The sequence below is a fragment of the Lepisma saccharinum genome, chromosome 14 (assembly GCF_977018435.1).
Source record: "Lepisma saccharinum chromosome 14, izLepSacc3.1, whole genome shotgun sequence".
Lineage (NCBI taxonomy): Eukaryota > Metazoa > Arthropoda > Insecta > Zygentoma > Lepismatidae > Lepisma > Lepisma saccharinum.
The window spans coordinates 37080414-37101999 of record NC_139242.1 but is presented as its reverse complement, the minus strand read 5'-3'; positions in this window follow the sequence as shown (position 1 = coordinate 37101999).

Here is a 21586-nt window from a genome sequence, read left to right as displayed (position 1 = left end):
TGCTCTTTTACAAATTTCTGAAATTTGCTCATCAAAATATGAGAGAGGAGTCTATTACTATACCTAAGTCTTTATGACTGTCGCACACTTGGATTTTATTTTCATAAATGAAATAGTTGGAGACTATATAATGAATTTTCTTAGTACATCTTAAAACTTTACACTTTTTCAAGTTAATTTCCATTTCATTAATCTTACACCAATATGTCATTCTATCGAGATCAGCCTGAAGTTGAGCGACATCATTATTTGTTAAAATACTCTTAAAATTTTTTATATCATCTGCATATAGTAAACATGTGCTAGATTTAAAACATAATGTAACATCATTGATAAAAGCAGCGAACAGAATTGGGCCAAGTGGCGACCCTTGAGGTACTCCACAAAGTATTTCTTTTTTAGAAGAAATTGTTTCACCAATCTTAACAGAGAATCTTCTATTTACTAAAAAGTTGGAAAACCATTTCAGAAATCGTGGTGATAATCCCATTTGGTCGAGTTTGTAAATTAATAGCTGATGGCTGACACTATCAAAGGCTTTAGCCAAGTCAATAAATAAAATATCGGTCTGGGATTGCTTCCTAATGTTAGATTTAAGAGAGTCTATTAAAACTAATAAATTTGTAATAGTAGACCTTTTTCTAAAAAATCCATGCTGATTACCATCAATATATTGTTTAAACGAAAAAGACAAATAGTCAGCAATTATGTGTTCAAAAACCTTTGCCATGGAATTTAATATAGTAATTGGTCTATAATTATTAATATCATTGGCTTTTCCATCTTTGTTTTTAGTTACAGGTACAATAAACACATTTTTCCAGATATCTGGAAATATTCCAGAAGTAAGTGACATGTTGTAAATTTTAGTTAACAATGGTACAAAAACATCTTTGTTTGCTTTCAAAATAAAATTAGGTATGCCATCAGGACCTATTGAAGACCTGCCTTTTAGTTTGTTAATTGTATCACTTACATCCTTTTCCAAGATAACAGGTACATCAATTAAGTTGGTGTATGAATGAAGATTAATATTTTTAAAACTTACATGACTTCTTTTTGAGAAAGATTTGTGAAAAAGCTCACTAAAAGCATTAGCAATATCATATTCATTGAATAGTACATCATTATCATAAATAATTTCAGTGATAGAAATATTATGATATTGAACATAATAAACAGACAAGAGTTCAAGATGTCACCTACTCCATTTTTTCATGAGTTAAAAGTTGACATAATCTCATATTTTCAAGACAAAATCTATCAATAAAATCTTCTTTTTTTATATCTGTTAATTAGATTTTTATTGATTCTGCACGAAAACAGGATGAAATACCAAACCATGACAATAATAAATATTTCATGCCCTTCAAAAATATCAACATAAAATAGATTGACAAAGTATAAATACGTCAATGGCATGACCTCATATTGGCTTATCAACATGTTAATATTGATTAGTTCATTTTTATTCAATACGTTTGCGATCATTACTTCTATATGTATAGTTTTTCCCTTATAATAAGCAAACAAAATACGTAAAAAGACAAGTTTGGTCTTCCTAAATAGATTTATTTAGTATCAGTCCATACTTAACACTTTACCTTCACTGTCATTTGAAAGTCATTAAATTTCTACTCAAATCAATAAAAAGTGTTAACAACAGAATGCATACACATTACCACGTAGCTATATAAATTCTCAAATATCATAGATTGTTAATTGTTATTCGTAATGAAACAATTTTAATCTTTCTCAGGCAATAACCCAAAATCACACCTTAATATATGTTGTTCACAAGTTTATCAAGAGTACTGGAAAAAGTACACATAACTTACAACTATATAAAACCTTTTTCTTTACAATTTATTAGTTCAAAAAATCACTTATATTATTCATAAATTGACACGTAAACTACACACATACTTTTTTAATATATATATTATACCTGAAAGTAATAAATTATAGCTATTTATCTCTGAGAATATTTACCTATTAACAGTTCAGAAATTCCTCCATAAATTTGTAAATAATAACGCCCGCCCACAAGCATTTATTGAATCAATAAAAGTTATTAAGTTACCATACTGACTAAACTATTTCCTAATCTCCTCACCTAATTAAGCATTGTAAATACCGAGCGTAAACACACACCTACTCATTATCTTATATATAAGAAATGGTACCTTGAAATGAATATGGAAACTCTACTAACTTCATTGTCATAAAAACCTTGTTAAATTCTCTTGAGCCTTTCATCACTATATTTTTCCACTTAAGAATTTGTCTTCTCTTACTTCACCTTCTCTCTCTCACCAATTAGTAATTAATCACGTGCAGCTCATGCTTTAAGAAACGTGTTAGAAAGTGGATGCTCACTTGCAGCATAGGCAAAGTTAGTTTTAATACAAATGTCTAACATAATCTTATGATCAATTCCTATAACATATATACTTAGTAGCTTGTAATAAATGCAATGAATACAATAGCTATTCTAATAAAGATATTAACTAATACACTAAGCAATCCCTACCGATACTTGTTTATAACCAAGGTAACTTAATATACTATAAGGCAGCCCTGGCCCAAAACCATGGTAACGGTTGAAGTTTTTGCTTGCGATGACGTGTGACCGGCCAAGTGAATCCATCACTTCAATGTAAATTCACGTGAAATGACAAAACGACAGTGTTGCAGTATGCAGATATTAAACACCAGAACAAGAACAATATCTAGATGAGGATGTGTACTACAGGCTGTGGAAAAGGAGATGCGATAGCCACTAACGCCGTCAAATGGTTGGGCGGGAACTTTACGTCACCTAATATGAAGAAGTAATAGGATCTGAGCTGATTATGTTCTTTGCGATTAGTCACTTCATTAAATGATTTACTAAATCTCATCAATTTACATTGTCGAGTTTATTATTTGTGTTCTCTTTGATTTAGGTTCCATATCTTCTCCGTAGAGAAAATTATGCTCATTTCTTTCTTATTATTATATTTTATGAAAACTCTCTCTTTCTCTTAAATGTATCTGAAATGTAACAAGTATTAAGAAAGAAATGAAGGCTTGACTTCATATGTTTAACGTTGTAGGTCTGTGATACATGATTGATAGGAGATAGTATTTTTATTAGCCTTAATTTGCAAGAAGAACTTCGTTCGCCACTTGCCACGTTTACCGACAAAGTTAATAAATCCGAAGTTCTACACTCACATTAGGTGCAAAATCATGACTCTTTATCAGTTTAAGGTCTCCTTTCGTGTAATTGTTTTCTTATAGCCAAAAACGCTTTTCGTTCATCTTTTAATTCAGTAGCTTTCATGTGTTAACATTCCGGGAGTTTTCTACAATTTTCAAACAAAGATAAGATTGCATGTCTTTAAGCTTACTACTATCATAAAAGAAATGGAAAATTCACTATTTATGTTTAAGCTGCTAAAACCTTTCTCTTAGAGCTAAAATAATCGTCTACGGCCTGGTAATAAAAATCAACTTTGTACTGCTTTAGTGGATCTTCAACAGTTTCATCATAATGAAACTGCTTCTCCTTTCGATTTCGGCCTTGTACAGTGTTGCCTATCTTTGGATCATCTATATCTAAATTCGATGCCAATTCATCAACCTGGACTCAAAGGTCGCCCCCCCCCCCCCCCGACGCCTCCACGAGTGGAGGGAGGGAAGTCCTACCAGGCTGCCAAGTGGCGTCTAAGAAACTTTGAAATTTTCATCACTCCAGCTTTTTTCAAAACGTGGAATAAGAAGTCATACGTACCATATAACTAGTGAGCAAAGAAATGTAAAGCCACACAACTAGTTTGCAATACACCGAGCCTCATGTGCGACCATTTGGACAGTTTTATTGTCGCCAATTATTTGAAGGAGCGCATCCTAGACCTCTCCCATTTGACATCTCAACAAAGTTAAGGCATCGAATCTGCTTTTCCACCATGTGGCACTCAGTGGTTTTAAACTGACTACTGAATTGTCTTAAAAATCACTTCCTGTGATGTAATAGGGTTTTTGATTAGAGACCATTTGTATAATACATATCGTTGATGCCAACAATAAGTAGTTTCACGTTCACCACACACTTCCGTTGTTTAGAAATCGTAACGAAGAAGGATCTCTGAATTTCCGCTTTCACATGTCAATGAAACTTTAACATAAGTTCAGTGTAGGTCACAAAAGAGATTTATATTGTTATGATATCTTTTAAACCACGGGGGGGGGGGGGGGGAGACGATAACAGGGAGCGTATGATAGAGGAAATGGTATCTTGGCTCTGTGTAGTCTGTTAAAAAGGGCGTGTCTGTGTTTGTTCCTTAACGTGCAATGGAAGAATAGATAATTTGGCGTTTGTTTGATTACTCTGCAATCACATGCAGGAGATTCATAACGTGATGTTCTTTTGATTATATGAAAAAAATACTGGTGACATTTTGAAGGATTCTATAGAGCAGAAGTTTAAAATGTATTATACAAATTAGTAATAGTATTTTAAATATTTGTGGCAACGTGTTCAATTCACTGAAGTATTCTTAAAAAATGTATGCTACTATGTAAGACCATTACAGACACATTAACATTTATTTCATAGAACGTATAAGCGATATTAAAAAATACAATACTTCTGCAACTGAATTCTGCTTTATGGCCAAGTTACAAAGCAAAAGTTAAACCATTAAGCTAAATTCCTACAGCTGATCAAAATCTAATTACGGTTTCGCAGTAACGCAACTTAGCTTTGAACAAAACTTCGTGTATATTTTGTGCTTATAATATACCGACACGAAAGTTGTATTAATCATTTTACACATCGGTAAGAAGCCACACTTGGTTTCTACTGCAGAAATTAAAGACTACACATCGAAAGGTGGAAAAAATCTGCCCTTGCATGTTAACCTGAGACTGCAGTGGCGTGCCCAGGATTTTCGAAAGGGAGGGGTTACGTACACTATTTTTGGTAGTCATCCCTCATTTTGCCATCTTTTCCTACATTTGACGTTCTTTCTTTTTAGGAATACTGGGCCAACGGGAAGGGTTATAACCTCCACCAACTCCCGCTTGGGCACGCCACTGCCTGTGAGAATGAAATATTACTTTATGACAAGTTTGCGTGAAAGCAAAGTTATACAATATTACATTTCATGTTAGGCAGACTTTGATATATTCGCGGAAACATATTGTGCACTGAAGAAAAAAATACAAGTGCATAGCCTAGTGTAAATATAGTGTACATAAATGCTCATTTCAACTTGTCTTTTCTGGTATACACAGTACATTATGTTCAACGTACTTGGAAGATGTATCTTGTAATAAATAATAATAACAAGTGGTGTGCGGTATCTAGAAAAGTCAGGACCGGGATCGGAAAGAAAAATTCTGTCCCGATCCCGACTTCAGCAAATGACTTCCCTACTTTTCTGGATCCCGAGCAGTCGGGAAATTCCGAATGGTCATTTCAAAACGGTATTAATTCTTTTCTTTTCTACATTACAAGTGCCTGGAACTTATCGGAAATTGTTAGTTTTCATTCCAGAAATGCAAAGACAATCACTTAAGGTGAAAATGACGTGTAGAATTTGAAATTTCCAGAGCGTCGGAAAATTTCCCGACTAGTCGAGAAATTGCGAATATTTCCCGTCCCGAATGATGGGATTTAAAAAAAAAATCCGTTCCGATCAATAATATTCTGTCCCGCATAACAATAAGTACCTATCGATATTTATTTTCAATTTGTCTAAAGCCACAAAATGTAAATGGGTGGAAATGCTCATTTGTGTACTCGATTTCGTGTGTTCAGTTTCTGGTATGGTTTTCCTATCTGCATAGTGCAACACTAGCGCAAAGATTTGGAATTCATTTCATTGATAAATTCACTTCTTACCGTCGTTTCGTCATCACGAGTAAACAACGAATTGGCCCAACCTATACTTCTAATAACCTTGCTATAAGGTAGCGCCATCCGAAAATTGCCGATCATGCACGAACGCGTGACGTCATGTGGGAGGATCGGTTATGCTCGGTGCCCCTTCGGTTATGTTCGTTCGGGGCTTGGCAGAAGCAAACGGCCGCTATCAAATCTGTGGCTATCATTTCTATGCGAGTTTCAGAGAGGGAAAGTGTTTCATTACTTTGAGGGGTAAATATTAATTATCATATTTCGGGATGGTATGGAGGTATTCCTTTAATGATTAGTAACATAATTAAAACATGCTACTTTTAAAAGAGGGGGAAATTGCACATGCAAAAGTATTGTAAAAATTCATTTTTCTGAAACATGATCGATATATTACAAAGAAGGTTGTCTGTGTTCTAATTAGAATTTCAGATTTCATCATTTCATAAATCGTATTATGATTTTAATAAGAAACGTTGCATGATAAAGAAGAATTGCATAGTGAAAGAGTTACAAAGAAAGAATTGATTGATAGATTTGGTTTATTTTTGCTTTTCTGTCTTTTTTTTAAATATGAAAGGAAAACCCATAAGAGGATCTCTTTCTTTGTTTCCACAAGCCGGCCTCCTTGGCGTAGTGGTTAGCACATCGCACTTCAACGCCAAAGATTTGGGTTCGAATCCTGGCTTGGGCATGGATGTTTGTGAGTGTTCATTCATCCTTTCATCACTCATCCCTATCTTCGCAAATTAGCCAAAAGTGGCACAAGAAACAAATCAATCAATCAATATTTGTTTTCACATATACTATCACATTTACTAAATTCTCAATTTTCCCATTAAGGACAAATCAATATCTTGCCCGATTGGATTCGAATCCGGGACCCCTGGTGTCGAAGCGCGATGTGCTAAGCACTACGCCAAGGAGATCGACAGAAACCTCCGAGGTACTACGGGCTCACAGAACGTCACAGGAGTACTATCGGATTATAAATTATGGATATTAGAGTTTGGATAATAAATAAATAAATTATATAATATATAATCTATAAATAAAAAACACCGGTTCTTTATTTATAGAATCTCAAAAAGAGCTATAGTTTGCCAAACTAAAAAATAATCCTATCTTGTTCTCACGATAATAAAAATAGAAGGCATAATAAAAAATAAATTGGTAACTATAGATTGACACAGAATTGAATAAGCTGAATTTTGATGTAACTCGTTTTTATGTGGTTCTACTGATTAACTTTTAATTGGAGTCCAAACTTGAATATCCGTAATTTCTAATCCGATAGTAGTCCGGTATAATCTATTTACAACATTTAACACAACGCAGTACAAATGCCTAATATTTAGTTTTCTGACTAAATAGTTCCTTCTTATTCATTCAGAACGTTGCAATCATTTCCAGGAACATTTCAAATTTTACATAACATCAGAAAGTATTAAAATTATACTGATATACTTAAAATCCAATCTTTACCATTCACCATAATGTAACTTTATTTTTGAAGTTATCAAGTGAAAGAAGCAATATACAATCTAGATAAAATTTTACTCTGCATTTGATACTTACTCTAAATTCGAAAGAATTCCCAACCTTCTTCATATATTTATTTACTGTACAATAATTTACGAACGGATGAAAGTTCCACATTCAAAAATTTTTTTAAAAGTTTTATGTGGAGGAAGAATGATGAAATAGTTTGTAAGATAGTAGTTTCAGACTTTGAAAACGCAATTCCAGTTTGTAATAATGCAGATATTTTTAATTTCTCTGGTTCAAATTTCGCTGCAAGTTATCGTTGTCATAGTTCTAAAAAGTATTTTTTCGTATTAAGAACTTTACATACAAACGCGTGCAGAAGATGAGTCAAAGTGTACAAGTACTAATTTAACTAAGTTAACCTACTCGAAATACTTGATGAGTACTAGGAACATCAAACTTAAATGTCTTAACCTACTAATTCAAGCCTATAGAAATAGATTTTTGATCACACGGTAAATTAAACGCTTTGAGAATATCGATGAAAATATCTTAGTTTAATTAAACAATAAAGGAAAAGTTACATGAACTCACAATGATTGACTGTGCAAGTGTACGAATTATTATTCGTTAAAGGACTTTGTCCGCAGATTTTCCATTTCCATTCCCATGTGTGTCTGAGTTGTATAACCGGAAAATATACTCCAAGGCTGATATGCGACACACATTTGTACATTAACGAAGTAACTTGCATTACACTAATCTTAGATCTTGCTCTTTTTGACAGAAAGAAATAATGTAACATCCATTGGTTTATATTGAGTACAAGGGTACAAAATTATTCCCAATATATTTGTGAAATATCAAAATTGAACAAAGTTGCAAACATTTTAATGATGGGTGTAATATTCACTTATGCAATATTTACCATCGTGCATACAAAGCTATGTAACTCGAATTGAAGATGTACTAAGTGAATTTCATTTCGAATAGCGTGAAAGTTAGTACACGATCTTCGAAATGCCCATTTCCGACAACGTTTTTCACAATAATGTGAACATACAAATCACAATCAACATCGGTCTGTATTAAATGAAATTGTTAATAATTATAAATCCGACTTACATAAAATGTACTTAACAAATCAGTTAGGCTCACTTCGTACTTCGCACTAGTTGAACACATTTTCAAGATATTGATGACTTTTCTTGTAGTACTGTCGGTTAGGTTACGTTCTAGATTTTGAACTTTTTTATTTGGTTAAAGCGGTTGAAAGAGGTTGTTTGTAATCTTTAATTTATTTGCTTCATTATGCAGATGTGTATTTCTCCTTTGTAATAGATCGAATATGTTTTCCAACAACGAAACATTGCTTGCAGTTTGTGTATATACCAACGTCTATATATTTTTCACTTTTTTGGCAGCATAGTCTTTAGCCTGTTTAGGGCACGTTTCCTTATTGCGTGTCTTTCGTAGCGTACAGCTCTGCAAACCTTATCAGCATGTCCTACAAGCGAAGCATATTGTGAAGATAAGTGTTTAGGAGAACTACACCATTTCCTCGATTATTTGGTACTAAAGTAATTGGATGTAATTTTAGCGATGGCACTGCAGTTGGCTTCAGCACGTTCTTTGGTGGAAAATACAGAAATTCTGCTTTTAGATCTCGCACATATAGTCTTCTTCACAATAATTGGCACTGCACACTTGCATTTTTTACATTTCGTCAACAAGCATGAATCCACTGTTTACTTACGCAATTATCGACTGGAAATCTATGATATTTTATGACAGTTCCTTTAGTTTTCTGGTTATAGTTTTCATAGCTTGCTACAGCACAATTAGACATGATTGCAGTCTAGAAGTACAAAAATACAATAAAAATAAATCGAACGCTACAAAATCAACAACCTGCTTGTTCCGATTTTTGCGACGTGTTAGTAGCTAAATGTACCCCGCACCAAACTTACTGCACATAGCAACGAGCACCGTCAAACCCGATCCTCCCAGATGACGTAATGCATACGTACTTCACATAGTACCCCCTGGTTTATAACTATAGCACTACAAATTCTAGGAAATCAATCTGAATTCCAAACAAAACAAATGACACTTGTTGCAACATTAAGTATAGTTAACTAGATCAGAAGAGATTGTCTTTCAAAGTTATAGTTGTAAGCAATTCACATAATTTCCTTAAAATTGAAACGCTAAATATGAATATCCTTATATTGAAAAATTAAATAATAATGCCTTAAAATATAACTTTGATTATATTTAAGTATGACACTTGGAGGAAGAATGTGCTATCCTTCGAGCCACGTGTTCTTCAAGAAAACTGTGTTTTCTTTTGTCGCCGTGACCTTCACTCCGGCCACCAGGGTTGGCATGTTTAAAACACTTTGTTTTAAACGTTTAAAACACACGGTTTTGTTTTTTTACAAATGTTTTAAACGTTGAAAACAATGTGTTTTAAACATGTTTTTTTAGAAGTGTTTGGTACTTGATGTTTTATAGTCTGTGTTAATTTTTTGTTTGGCAACCCTGTATTTTCATTCAATCTGTGTCAATTAATCCGTGCTTTACGGGGTTCACTTATCGCACAACACTTGAGCAACCTTATGTTCTGACGTCACAGGAGAAGGCTTCTTATTTTGGGGTAGTTTCTGCTGCCACGTTCTTTTTCTGCTAACCTCAAAAGAGACATGCGCGTGGCAGCAGATTCAGTCTTTGTTTTATCGTGATTTCATCATGCTATGTATGCAATTACGTCTGGAACACATACTGTGAAATTTTAGCGATTACTTACACAAAAATGTTTTAAGATTAGGTCCCTTAGCATTCTTCTAATAATAAACCTAAATGCTTTCGTAGTTAGTTTAGGTTCTGTTAGCATTAAAATAATATCGCTAAATGCTTTAAAAAAAAAAAAGGTTCTAAATTACCTGTACATTCATTCGCACTAATCATAAACTTGCATTTTTCTCGTCTTCGTCTGTTCTTAAGATTTGTAACATCCTCTTAGCAGACGAATTACGTGGCAGGAGCAAATCTGACGCTCATTCTTACTGCTGACACGCGCATGGCAGCAGACTTGGCCTAATTTTAGGCTAAGTGCCCAAGCTCCGCGACAGGTTAAGTTTGCAGCAATTTTTCGCATATATAGACCCCAAACATGCACGCAGAATATAGTTCCGCTGCAATACTGCGGATTTTCTCACTGTATGCGATTGAACTGTTCGGTGTTTGAGGCAAGACTTGCATGGGAGGTGCTGAGCGCCGTTCTCGCGTGAATTAATACATAAAATCTGCTGCAAACTAAACCTGTCGCGGGGCTTACGTTGTTAGGTTAGGCAGGCTAGCTATGTATGCACAAGGTAGCAAAACTGTTGTGCGACAAGAAAGACCCGTGCTTTACTGTAGAATTCGAAACTTCTCAGTTCTTTGTTTCGTACCGTCCTATAAATTTGAGACTGGTGGAAGCTGGAAACTAATATCTGAATACACAATGCGTGATTTTGATCATGACGTGAATTTTTTTCTCTTGCGGTACAATACATTGGTTTGTATAACTGAACGAAGCGCAGATGCTTACTTTTGGTAACATAATTTTGTACTTGGAAAGATAAATTGATCTGGAGAATCTATTATGACACTGCAGGTAGGTGATTTCTGCTATATAAACTGTTCAGGCAGCAGGAAATATTTCACCCAGATTTTTCCAGGACGAGGATAGTAATTCTATAATATTTAGTTTCTTGAAATTTAGATGAATAAGAATCCTAACCTACTTCAGCAGTGGCGGAAAAAGGGGGAATCTTACCCCCAACTTTTGTCCCTGCAGTAGAGGTGTGCGGGATCTCGAAAAGTCGGGACCGGGATCGGGAAAAAAAAATTCCCGTCCCGTTCTCGACTTTTCGGGATCCCAAGCAGTCGGGAAATACCGAATGGTCATTTTAAAAAGTCGTCAATTCTCGAAGTTTTCTGCATTGTAAATGTCTGGAACTTATCGGAAATTGTTAGTATTTGTACCAGAAGTGCAAAAGCAAGCACTTAAGATGGAAATTACGTGTAGAATTCGAGATTTTAAGAGCTTTGGGAAATTTCGAACATATCCCGTTCCGAAAATTTCCTGACTTTGTCGTGAAATTCAGAATTTTCCCCGTCCCGAATGTCGGGATTTAAAGAATTTCCCGTCCCGACCCAAAAAATTCTGTCCCGCATACCCCTACCCTGCAGTATGGTAAACCTTATCTCCAAAGGGAAATAAACTGTCCTTGCCGCCACTGTACTCATAAAAATGGGTATTTTTATTTTAACGACTTTAACTATAATTTACTGGGAAAAGGTTGACTTTCTTTTGTTTAAAACATGTTTTTTAACTCATGTTTAAAACATGTTTTATTAACTCATGTTTAAAACATGTTTTTTAACTCATATTTAAAACTACTTGTATGTTTAAAACAAAAAGAACATGTTTTAAACAAAAAAACAGTTTGTTTTGTTCATTTTTAAAAAAAAACACAAATTTTGCCAACCCTGCCGGCCACCCCAGCTGAATGACCATTCCTTCCCTTCAGGGGAGGGGTGGTTACGAAACGGAACACTTCTCCTCTTTTGCCTCAAAAGCAATAAACCTGGCCTTCTAGGACCGTGCCATTTCTTTACACACACAATAATAATAAACATCACCAAAAAATAAAAGAAAGTAACTAATTATATAATAATCTCAAATATTTACTAGTGAGATGGTACCAACTGCGTTATATATATATTTACAGTCAGGGGCGTGCCGTGATCTTTCGTGATAGGCAAGCGATGGGTTAATTTTTCCTTTCGGTTAATTATAACAATTTCAAATATAATATAGGCCTACACACATCCTTACTTACAATAATGTGCATAATGGTGACGTATCGGGCTTGAGTGTGTGAAGTGCATACATACCGTAAAATCAAATCTTCGCTGCACGGTTTATAAAGAAGAAAAACAGCCTCTCGATATAAACTTGTAAATAATGATTTACTTGATATTTGAGGCCAACTGTAAATTAAATTTCGTTCTTTTTTAACCCTGAAAATAATAAACATCCTATTAGCATAAAGTTTCGATCTTAAATAAACGGACAGGTTTCGGTTTCTTACTTGGCTAGAATTATGAATCATGACTTGTCTTCAGTTGGATGCAAGCGCAGATGTGATTCTGGGAACGTTCATGTCTTTGCACTGCATTATAAAAATTAGTCAAGTCACTGTAGCTTGTATAGTTCCATGTTCCTAAATTTGTATTGAATAAAACACATGGCCAACAAAATAATTTATTAAGGTCATTGCTGCCACACAACCACATAATATTGTTGTACTGAGATGTTTTAAACTGCCTAATGAAAACTTTCCCATCTTTCTTAGTTGGTTTGGTTATGCACAGTTCAGGACACGGTCGCTCATGATTCACAATCACAAGCTCCAACTTTACACCATATGTTCTCGAACTGAATGGTTTTGAAAGAAGGTCCCTAATCAAGGCCTTATCTGCAGCACTGCAAATCGATGGCTCTTCTGGTATGTCAACCATGGTGGAAATTTTCAATGTAGAATCATACTTTTACACCAGGTACAAAAACAAGACATAAAGAACAGAAAAAAACAGCACAATATCACAGTAAAAAAGAACACGCATCCGCAGCACCCACGCTTCTAAATTAAACTTCCTTTTCACCCTACCTGCAGTGTTACATACCCTCCATATTTCCGAGTAACTGACCACATGACGAATATCTTCAAGTACCGGATGTGATTTCATTTCTTATAAATAGCGTACGACTGATGATCACTAGCTAACTTCATAATGTAATTTGTTGACTACTATAGAGTTTCAAACATGAAAATCGTACCGCGTTAGGTGGTGCTACGGACGCACAGAAAATTCTGGAAGTTAGCAACACTTGTGGCCAGTGTGGACGAATTCTTTCCAACACCCTTGCCAAAGACAGATGCGGTCTTGGTGTTGCTTGCCCTCGGCCTTTTTTCTTCGTAAACGGGGATGGACAGCGTCCATGCAAGAACTGCATAAGTCATTCGAAAAGCGAGCAGAAAGGCGAGCAGTCCTCTTCTTCTAACGCGGTCAGTCGTACCGCATCGCCCAGCGTCGTCAAGGATGTAGCCGGTTTGTGTTTCAAGCCAAAATAACGAAATAGGGGAAATGAAAATTCTGCAATGTAAATATCTTATAGTAAATAAATTCCATTCAAATGTATATAAAGGCATTGAAAAACACGAACTTAAGATATCAAAAGTGTTTTAAAAAACAACGCAAGCGGCGCTTGCCCCGCCTTTCCTTACCGCACGCTTCTATATTTACTAATAATAATAATTTCCTTTCATGTGCCGTAAGTATGAGTGCGTTGTGAGAGAAAGAAAAACATTGACCTGCGGGGGATGGTTTCTAAAAGACCCTCTCTTCTTCCTTTCCTTTTTCTTACCAATGTATCCAACACCTTTCTTCTTCCGAAACTTTAATTTAATAGAATCTTTGTAACGACTGACAAATTTATTGGTGGACCCTAGACCTTCTTAATCTATTTTTAAAAGTAAATTTGCATTCATTGACACTGTATTTAAGTAACAAGAAAATCATTTCAACTTTTAATTTTCACTGCCGAGCATACCTCAAGCAAAATGAAACAAATTACATTTATCTTATAACAGTGTGCACTATCCAAATTGATAAATTATATACTCTTCCACTTGTGACATTAAAATCGAAGCACACTTCAGCATGTAACTCATTCAACCTGAAATAAAAATCGTCGTATATCCCCTCCCCACTCTAGTAAAATATCCTTTTACTCAGCATCGTTCCTACCAGCGGAACTCGCACACAAAATAAACCCATCACCTTCCTGGCAGTACAAATAAAACAATCCTTCGCTCTCTGGCGGACACAATAATAATCATTCTTCGCACTTTGGCGGTACTAATAAAAAAATATCCAACGCTCATTGGCGCACACAATAAAGTAAAACTCATCGCCTTCCTGGCGGAACCATTTACCATTAAACATAAAAATCATCGCTCTCTGGCGGGCGCAAAAAGTAATCGCTCTCTTGGCTGATCACACAACAAATATAATCGCTCTCTTGGCGAAACTAATAATAATAAAATCTCTACGCTCTCTGGCGGACTCAATTAAGTAACTTCATCACTCATTGGCGGACACAATAAAATAAATCTCATCTCATAAATCTTCTTAACTATGTCACATCACGTTGTCTCACTTTAAACTTATATTTCACTTGAATGTCACAGCATAAAATTTTTCACATTACTTCAGCTTTCAAAAATGAAAATGTGCACACATTTCTTGACTTTTAGCCAAAGTTCACTTTTTCATGTACTGAATATTTCTTTTTCACAGCGTTTAATTATCACACTGTTGGATTACGGGTCACCACTTAATAGATTAAATCTTCATTCATCGTATAAACTGACGTATTTTAGATAATTCTTACTCATTAAACACATTTCAACACTCTCACGTACACTCACTATCAATTAAACAAAACACCTTAATCACTCACTAAATATCACTTTTCACGGAACACATTGAGCATTTAATTAATTTTGTTACGTGTTTTTTTTAAAAAAAAACTAACAAAACTAAGCAACGACGAAGCAACGGAACAACGCAGAATCACTCCCCCGTGACACACCTGTCACTCTAATTAAACATTACATGAATTATAAGACGGTCAGGATAAGTGCCTACAATCGGAGTTACCGAGAATAAACCTAGGAGGATTTGTTTTCAAGCACCTGAAATGACGTGACCAACGTTATAGATCAGAGTATATGTTAACAGCTAAACAATAGTTCATTGAAATATATTTGTACCTTCAGAAAAGATAAAAGGGTTCGCCCAAAGAACAATTATTCACATTATACTTAAAACCCTAAACGGTAAATTGTAAAAGGCAATGTAGCCAAGAAATAGCATGAGTATAGTCAAAGTATTAATAAATCTAACATTTGTAATTGTCATATTGTCGCAATATGCCATGGAATGTGTGTATGAATGAGAGAGAGAGATAAAGAGGGCAAGATGTACTGTCTATTTATATGTGTTTTAATATGTGTGTATATTCAGAACCACTGTAGTTAATTAGTCCGCCGGAATAAGGATGTCTAGGTATGCCATAGCACTGATTTAAGTTATGCAATGATTTGATTTACGCAGTTTCGCGGTAGATTGGTGTCATCTCTCTCACACACGCACATGGTTGGGTCTTACCTTCGCTACATTCCCTCTAACCTGGGTCGGGTGAAAGTGGTCCTACAGTTTTGGAAGGCGTCCACACTCCGATGTTGTACTTCACGGTTATCCTGGTTGGCGAAAGTGGATCAGTCGGCAGCTCCATCTGGCATCATCGGATCCTGGCTTCACTCGTTGACTTCGTTGGCACGTCCATGACGGTACACGTACACTGTCGACTCCACGACAACTAGCGCAGTAATAGGTCAGTCCTTCGCTGTCACTTGTATGTAGATACGTGGCTTAGGCGATGAGACGAACATACGCAATGAGCCATTCGCGGTTTTCCATGGACACACATGGATATCAAAGTTATTAACTTTAGTATCGGCTGTTATGCACTTCGGTATTAACTTTGCTATCAATTGTTATTAACTTCTGCTAACGTAGGACGTTGTTTCGGACGATTGACACAGGTGGACGTGTCTGGCGTTATTCTCACATAACCACACGTATGTGCACGGATGCGTTGACGGCGAGGGGGAAACGACACCCTGGCTCTACTCTGCTCTACTCCATGGCTCTAAACACTCACTCGAGCCAAGAAACAAATCCAGACCACGGGTCCGATCGCGACTCACAGCTAGGTCGCGCGTAGCTCACACTCCGGTGGCGATTCTAGGCAAACTGTTTTCTCAAAATTTGAACGTGGTGACGCTCTAGCCTCTGTGTTTATGTGCCTATTTATTGTTTTCGGTGCTTTGACCCTTGTCTTCCTATCCTGGTCAACGCTCAGGCCGTCCCTTGACCTCTGCTATCAGCCCCTCGTGCAGAGATTAGGCTAAATCCTCCGCTATGGTGTTGGATACGTTCAGCAAGGGCTATCTCAACAGGGTACCGTCTTCCATTGTATCCAGCAATGTATCTTTAATAATTTATAACTCCAGTAGTTCTGTTCTGATTAGGCTGAAATTCTGGAATCTGTACTTTCATGATGTGGTCTTCCGCTGGTTAAAATCTCATCCAATTCGGTTCATTGGTTTAGAAGTTGCTCTTTTCCAGCTATTCTCCATATGAATTCATGTAAATCCGGATTCGGGCGAAAAACGGTGGTTGAGCAAGCTAGCGTTGGCTAACGCAGTCGCTAGACACCTTTATTCGCGACGGATTTTAATATTACCAATTGTAATTAATTCTTAATAACGGGCAATTAGATCAATTACCTGTTACTCAATATTTGATTGTTATAATTTCACTGATGAAATAACGCTATTGGCACATAAAAAAATTCTTAACTGAGCTTAACTAACACTTCATGAATTATTTACAATATTTGTGTTGGCTCCTCGATTATGACTGAGATCTGCGGGTCCCTCGATCGTTTAATAAAGGGCTATTTATATCGGATTGATAAGTGGCAAGAAACATTGATTTGAATGTTTTATAGTTGGCAATGCTGTGCTTGACCTGAATCTACCAATTTTTTGCTACCCCCCGCAAAAGTAGTGGTATCTATCTTAAATACTCGGACTCTGGAACACCCAATAGCTCGAATTATTCTTCGAGGTCCTGCAAAAACTGAGATGCGAGACAATCTGTGCGCGCCGCGCTGTACTTTGGGAATCACTGCAGATCTCCATATTTAATAATCTTATGATTGTGGGAAAGTTGCCCTCCGGAATTCTTACCGCAAGGTGCATCAAGAACAGACTCCTCATCGTCACTGAGAGACACTTGTCCCCTTCTTGACGTGCAAAAGCTATTTCGTGTTTCCTCGCATTGAACCCTTTGATTAGTTACCGCACGGAACTGAGGAACATCCCTGTTATTAATAGCCTCATATTTACTATCAATATGATCCCTTCTGCATCCACATGTTGACTTATGAGCAGTTTTGTTATCGACTTCAGTTACCTGTACTAGAGAGTTCATTAGCGGAGAATCTTCTGGATCCTTGGGTGTTTCAAATTGATGTATCAACTGAAAATATTCGCGGATTCCCCCATCCATTTGTTCAATTTCATTTGCAAGTTCCAATAACTGTTTACTTTGCTTACTTTGGCTTTCTTTCAAGATTGTTACTTTTGTCTCAATTTCCGCGTTTGTGTCCCCCTGCTTAGTAAATCCTAATTTTAATTCATTCACCGAATCATCAATAACATCAAGCTTCCCATTCAAGCCTGGATTATCATCCTTCCCCTCAATATTCGCATGCATTTCACTTATGTCACTTTCTATCCCTTTGATCTTTCCCTTTTCATTCTCAACTTGTTCATTTTGTTGTTGGATTTTTTCATTTTGTTCCTGAATAATTTCCTTGAGTGGGGAGATGGCTGCTTCAATTGGCTCCCTGATAAGTTTCGCAAGATCGGCGTCCATGGCGCGAGTTCTGGGCATAACTAATAAATCATCAAAAATTAAGTCGTCTTTAAGAGCAACAGTAAAAAAAAAATCCCTTTCAGTACCACATCGCGAATTTTTGATATTTATAAATTCCAATAGATGTTGGGTCACTCCCCACTCTCATTTATTATTTATCTATCGCCTGTTTTATTCCTCTACATGCTGTGAGGATAACGCGCATGCAACACTCCCGAACAGACGGCAAATTAAGATCTGATCATGTTAATTACAACGGTGGAATTTTGATTAATTTTGGTCCCTGTTCAAGGGCATGGCCATATACAACAGATTTGGTGGGTTAGTAACGGTCCGTTCCAGGATTCGGCCAGGGAAGTTAGGGGGATTTATGAGCCAAGAGCTCGACCTAACGTTACCTGGTCTTCTTACCCGTTGCACTTACCAATGATCAGATACTCAATTTCTACTTCTTCTAGATGAGGGAGACAAATGTAGATTTTCAACATATTTAATTAATGAACAACTAAACCTAGCATACTTACACAAAAAGGATACACCTGTCATAAAAAGGATACACTTGTCATAAAAAGGATACACTTGTCACATGTAATCCGAAACGGGTCTCCAATTGACACTTTCATGCTTGTACTGTCTCTCAAAAGTTTTAGGACAACGACATTTTAAACTAGGCAACCCAATTTACACAAGCCGTTGGTGGGTTGCGTGCAGAGTTAGGCTCAATTTCAGGGTTGCCACGTGCACAATAGATATTTATAAAATACGCGAAAGAAATATAAACAATTATTATTGTATAAAATTATTAAAAATATCACTATTATATCGCAAATGACAAAATTCTTTCTGAAAGAAAAAAATAGGTTTTCTAGTATTTCATCGCTGATGAGTCTACAGTAAGGAAAAGAGGTGAGAGGAAACGAAAGGTTACAAAGGAGAGCAGAAAGAGAAAGCGAAAGGAGTAGAGGAAAAGTAGAGGAGAGGAGGAGACGAGAAAAGGGAAGTGGAGAGTAGAGTAAAGGAGAGAAAAAGAGAAGAACGAAAAAAGAGAGTGCAGTGGAGTCGGAAATCTAAGACAGGAAAGGAGATAAGAGGAGTGGAGAAGATTGGGATGAAGATAAGATGCGAGAAAAGTAGGGAAGGCGATATGAGATAAAAGCAGAACAGAAAGAGGGGAGAGAAGAAGGAGAAGGAACTGGAGAGAAGAGGTAGTTGCAGAAAATATCGTCTGAGCGTCAAGAATGGATGCACTGGTCAAATTATCGACATGAAACATTCAATAACATTTTGAAATGTATTGGAGAATCGGTGCGAAATTCCTTTTGGCTGAGTTCAGAGCAAATTAAAATCTTCCATGTAAGATCTTTGATTTTACCTGCGATTACACCACTAAAAAATGAACGTAATTTTTAATATTTATAAGAATTATTCACTTTTCTCCACTTCACGGTTCGTTGAAATTGAGATTTTGTAATTCAATATTTCCCCTCCCCACATCGTTAATTCCAAACTGAATCATTCCGTTTCACACGGCGTGGACAATGAACACAATGGGATATGTCTAAAACTTACGAAAATTTTCTGCCACCGGAAGGGTTTGAACCTACGACCATCAGATTGACAATCCTAAACGGTAGCCACTACCCTACAAGCTTTCGCTCCTTAAGCCACCTAGAAGGAGCTGACCAATGTGAAATGTAGATGTAACTCTCCTGTATGTAACGTGCAAACAAGTAGTAAGACTCGGCGAAAACATTTTTTAATGGAGAATTGCACATGGTGAGAACTTTTCATTCGATATTTGCGGAGGTATCCTTGCATTGAACTCAAGTGGGAAAAGGGGTAAAATGAGCATATCCTGAATTGCCACACATATAAATAGTTATTTCATTAATATTTGTCAATGTCTTTGAAGCAGTACACAATTATCGTTAGAGTATCATAATTCACGATCTTATATATAAAAATATCCCGTTGAACGTGTGTCAATTCATTTATTTGTTTATTATTTTTTTTATAAATTTCATATGCAGAACAATGCAGCCACTATATACTGCTCTTACAAATAATGTTACCATGCTCTTGTTTAATGGAAGGGATTCTAGTATGGAGGATCGAACGTGGGACCGCAATGCTTTCAAGAACTCTAACCAATACACTACGTCCTTTGTTTTCTTGGAGCTACAGTTCCTAATTATTCTGTCGCCTCAATATTGTAAACGTTATCTGCAAAAAAGAAGTTAAATACTCTGTACTTCTAGAATTACTTTATACACATGCATTTGAAATTTAACTCTGAATTTCTTTCTTCGTATTATTATATCTAAGCTTGTGAATATATTTTATTTGTAATTTTATAACGGTTTCATGAACATCTACGAAATAGTTCCTTATAACTTGGAATATGGTGAATAGATATGAAATGTCTTGAAATTAATTTTCGACCACTAGATTTTGGCAAGGGAATTATGTGTGATCCGTTTCCAGTCATTCATTGCTTAAACAAACGTTTTAAAACTACGTGGAATTTTCATTCTGGGATAAGTTTCTTTACTTGCTACATGTATGCGAACTACACTCTGTCCCACTTATCTCTGGAGCAGGTGAACGAAAAAAAGTATCTGAGCAGCGATGAACACGTGAGAGGAATGGGATTGCGTGGAGGGAGGAAAACCACTGCAGTTACCAGCCTTCCCAGCAGCGTGCACTGATTCGCTCTGTCCACTCGATCCCCTCTCCCCTCTCTCCACTTCTCTTTCGCTATGCGCGGCCTTGCTCCAGAGATGCTGGGACAGGGTACAGTTAATTGTTTCTCAAAAGGTATCATCTATCTCTGTATGCCACACATTTAATTCTTACTCACATGGAAAAAAAAATGTCAATTTGTATTCAGGGGTAGTTTCACAGTTACAAACTATTTTGGCCTTGATGAGAAGTTTAGTGTAAGTAGGCATTTTGTTTATAATTTTGAAATTGAGGTCGTTCATCCCAAGAGGTTGAAGATCGTCCTTTACTTTGTGCGTGACCTTCTTTATTTTTCTATTCATAATTCATCCTCATCGTCGCGATTAGCCAAAGGTAAGATAAGAAAAGTCCTCCTCCGTGACCGTGCGTTCAAAGGAGCTGTGCTTTGGACTCGGACTGCAGGACGGCATGCATTCGAGTCCGCCTATGCTCACTCTCTAGGTTCTCGGCCTGTGTATGGGACCGGTAGAAACCCACCATCGTGAAGAAATTGGGGAGCTACGAGTGAGTAGCGTAGTAGGGTAAACAAAAAATAATCGATCAGACAATTCGATTATCGAAGGCGATAAAATAACCTCCGGTTGACCAAGTTGCCAATATAAATAAATGGAATACAGATTATCTTCGAGCTTACATTGTTAAAAAGGAGCGGATACACGTATTGCTATCCCAATAATTATTCAATACGGTTTTTTGTTTGTCAGGAATTATCACTTAAACTATTGCATGTTGAGCTGGTGCCTACCTAGCCGCCTCTGATGAAATCTACCATTCTTCAGATTCTCTTTAAAATTCGACTCTGGTCACTTGTAACGTGCTGGG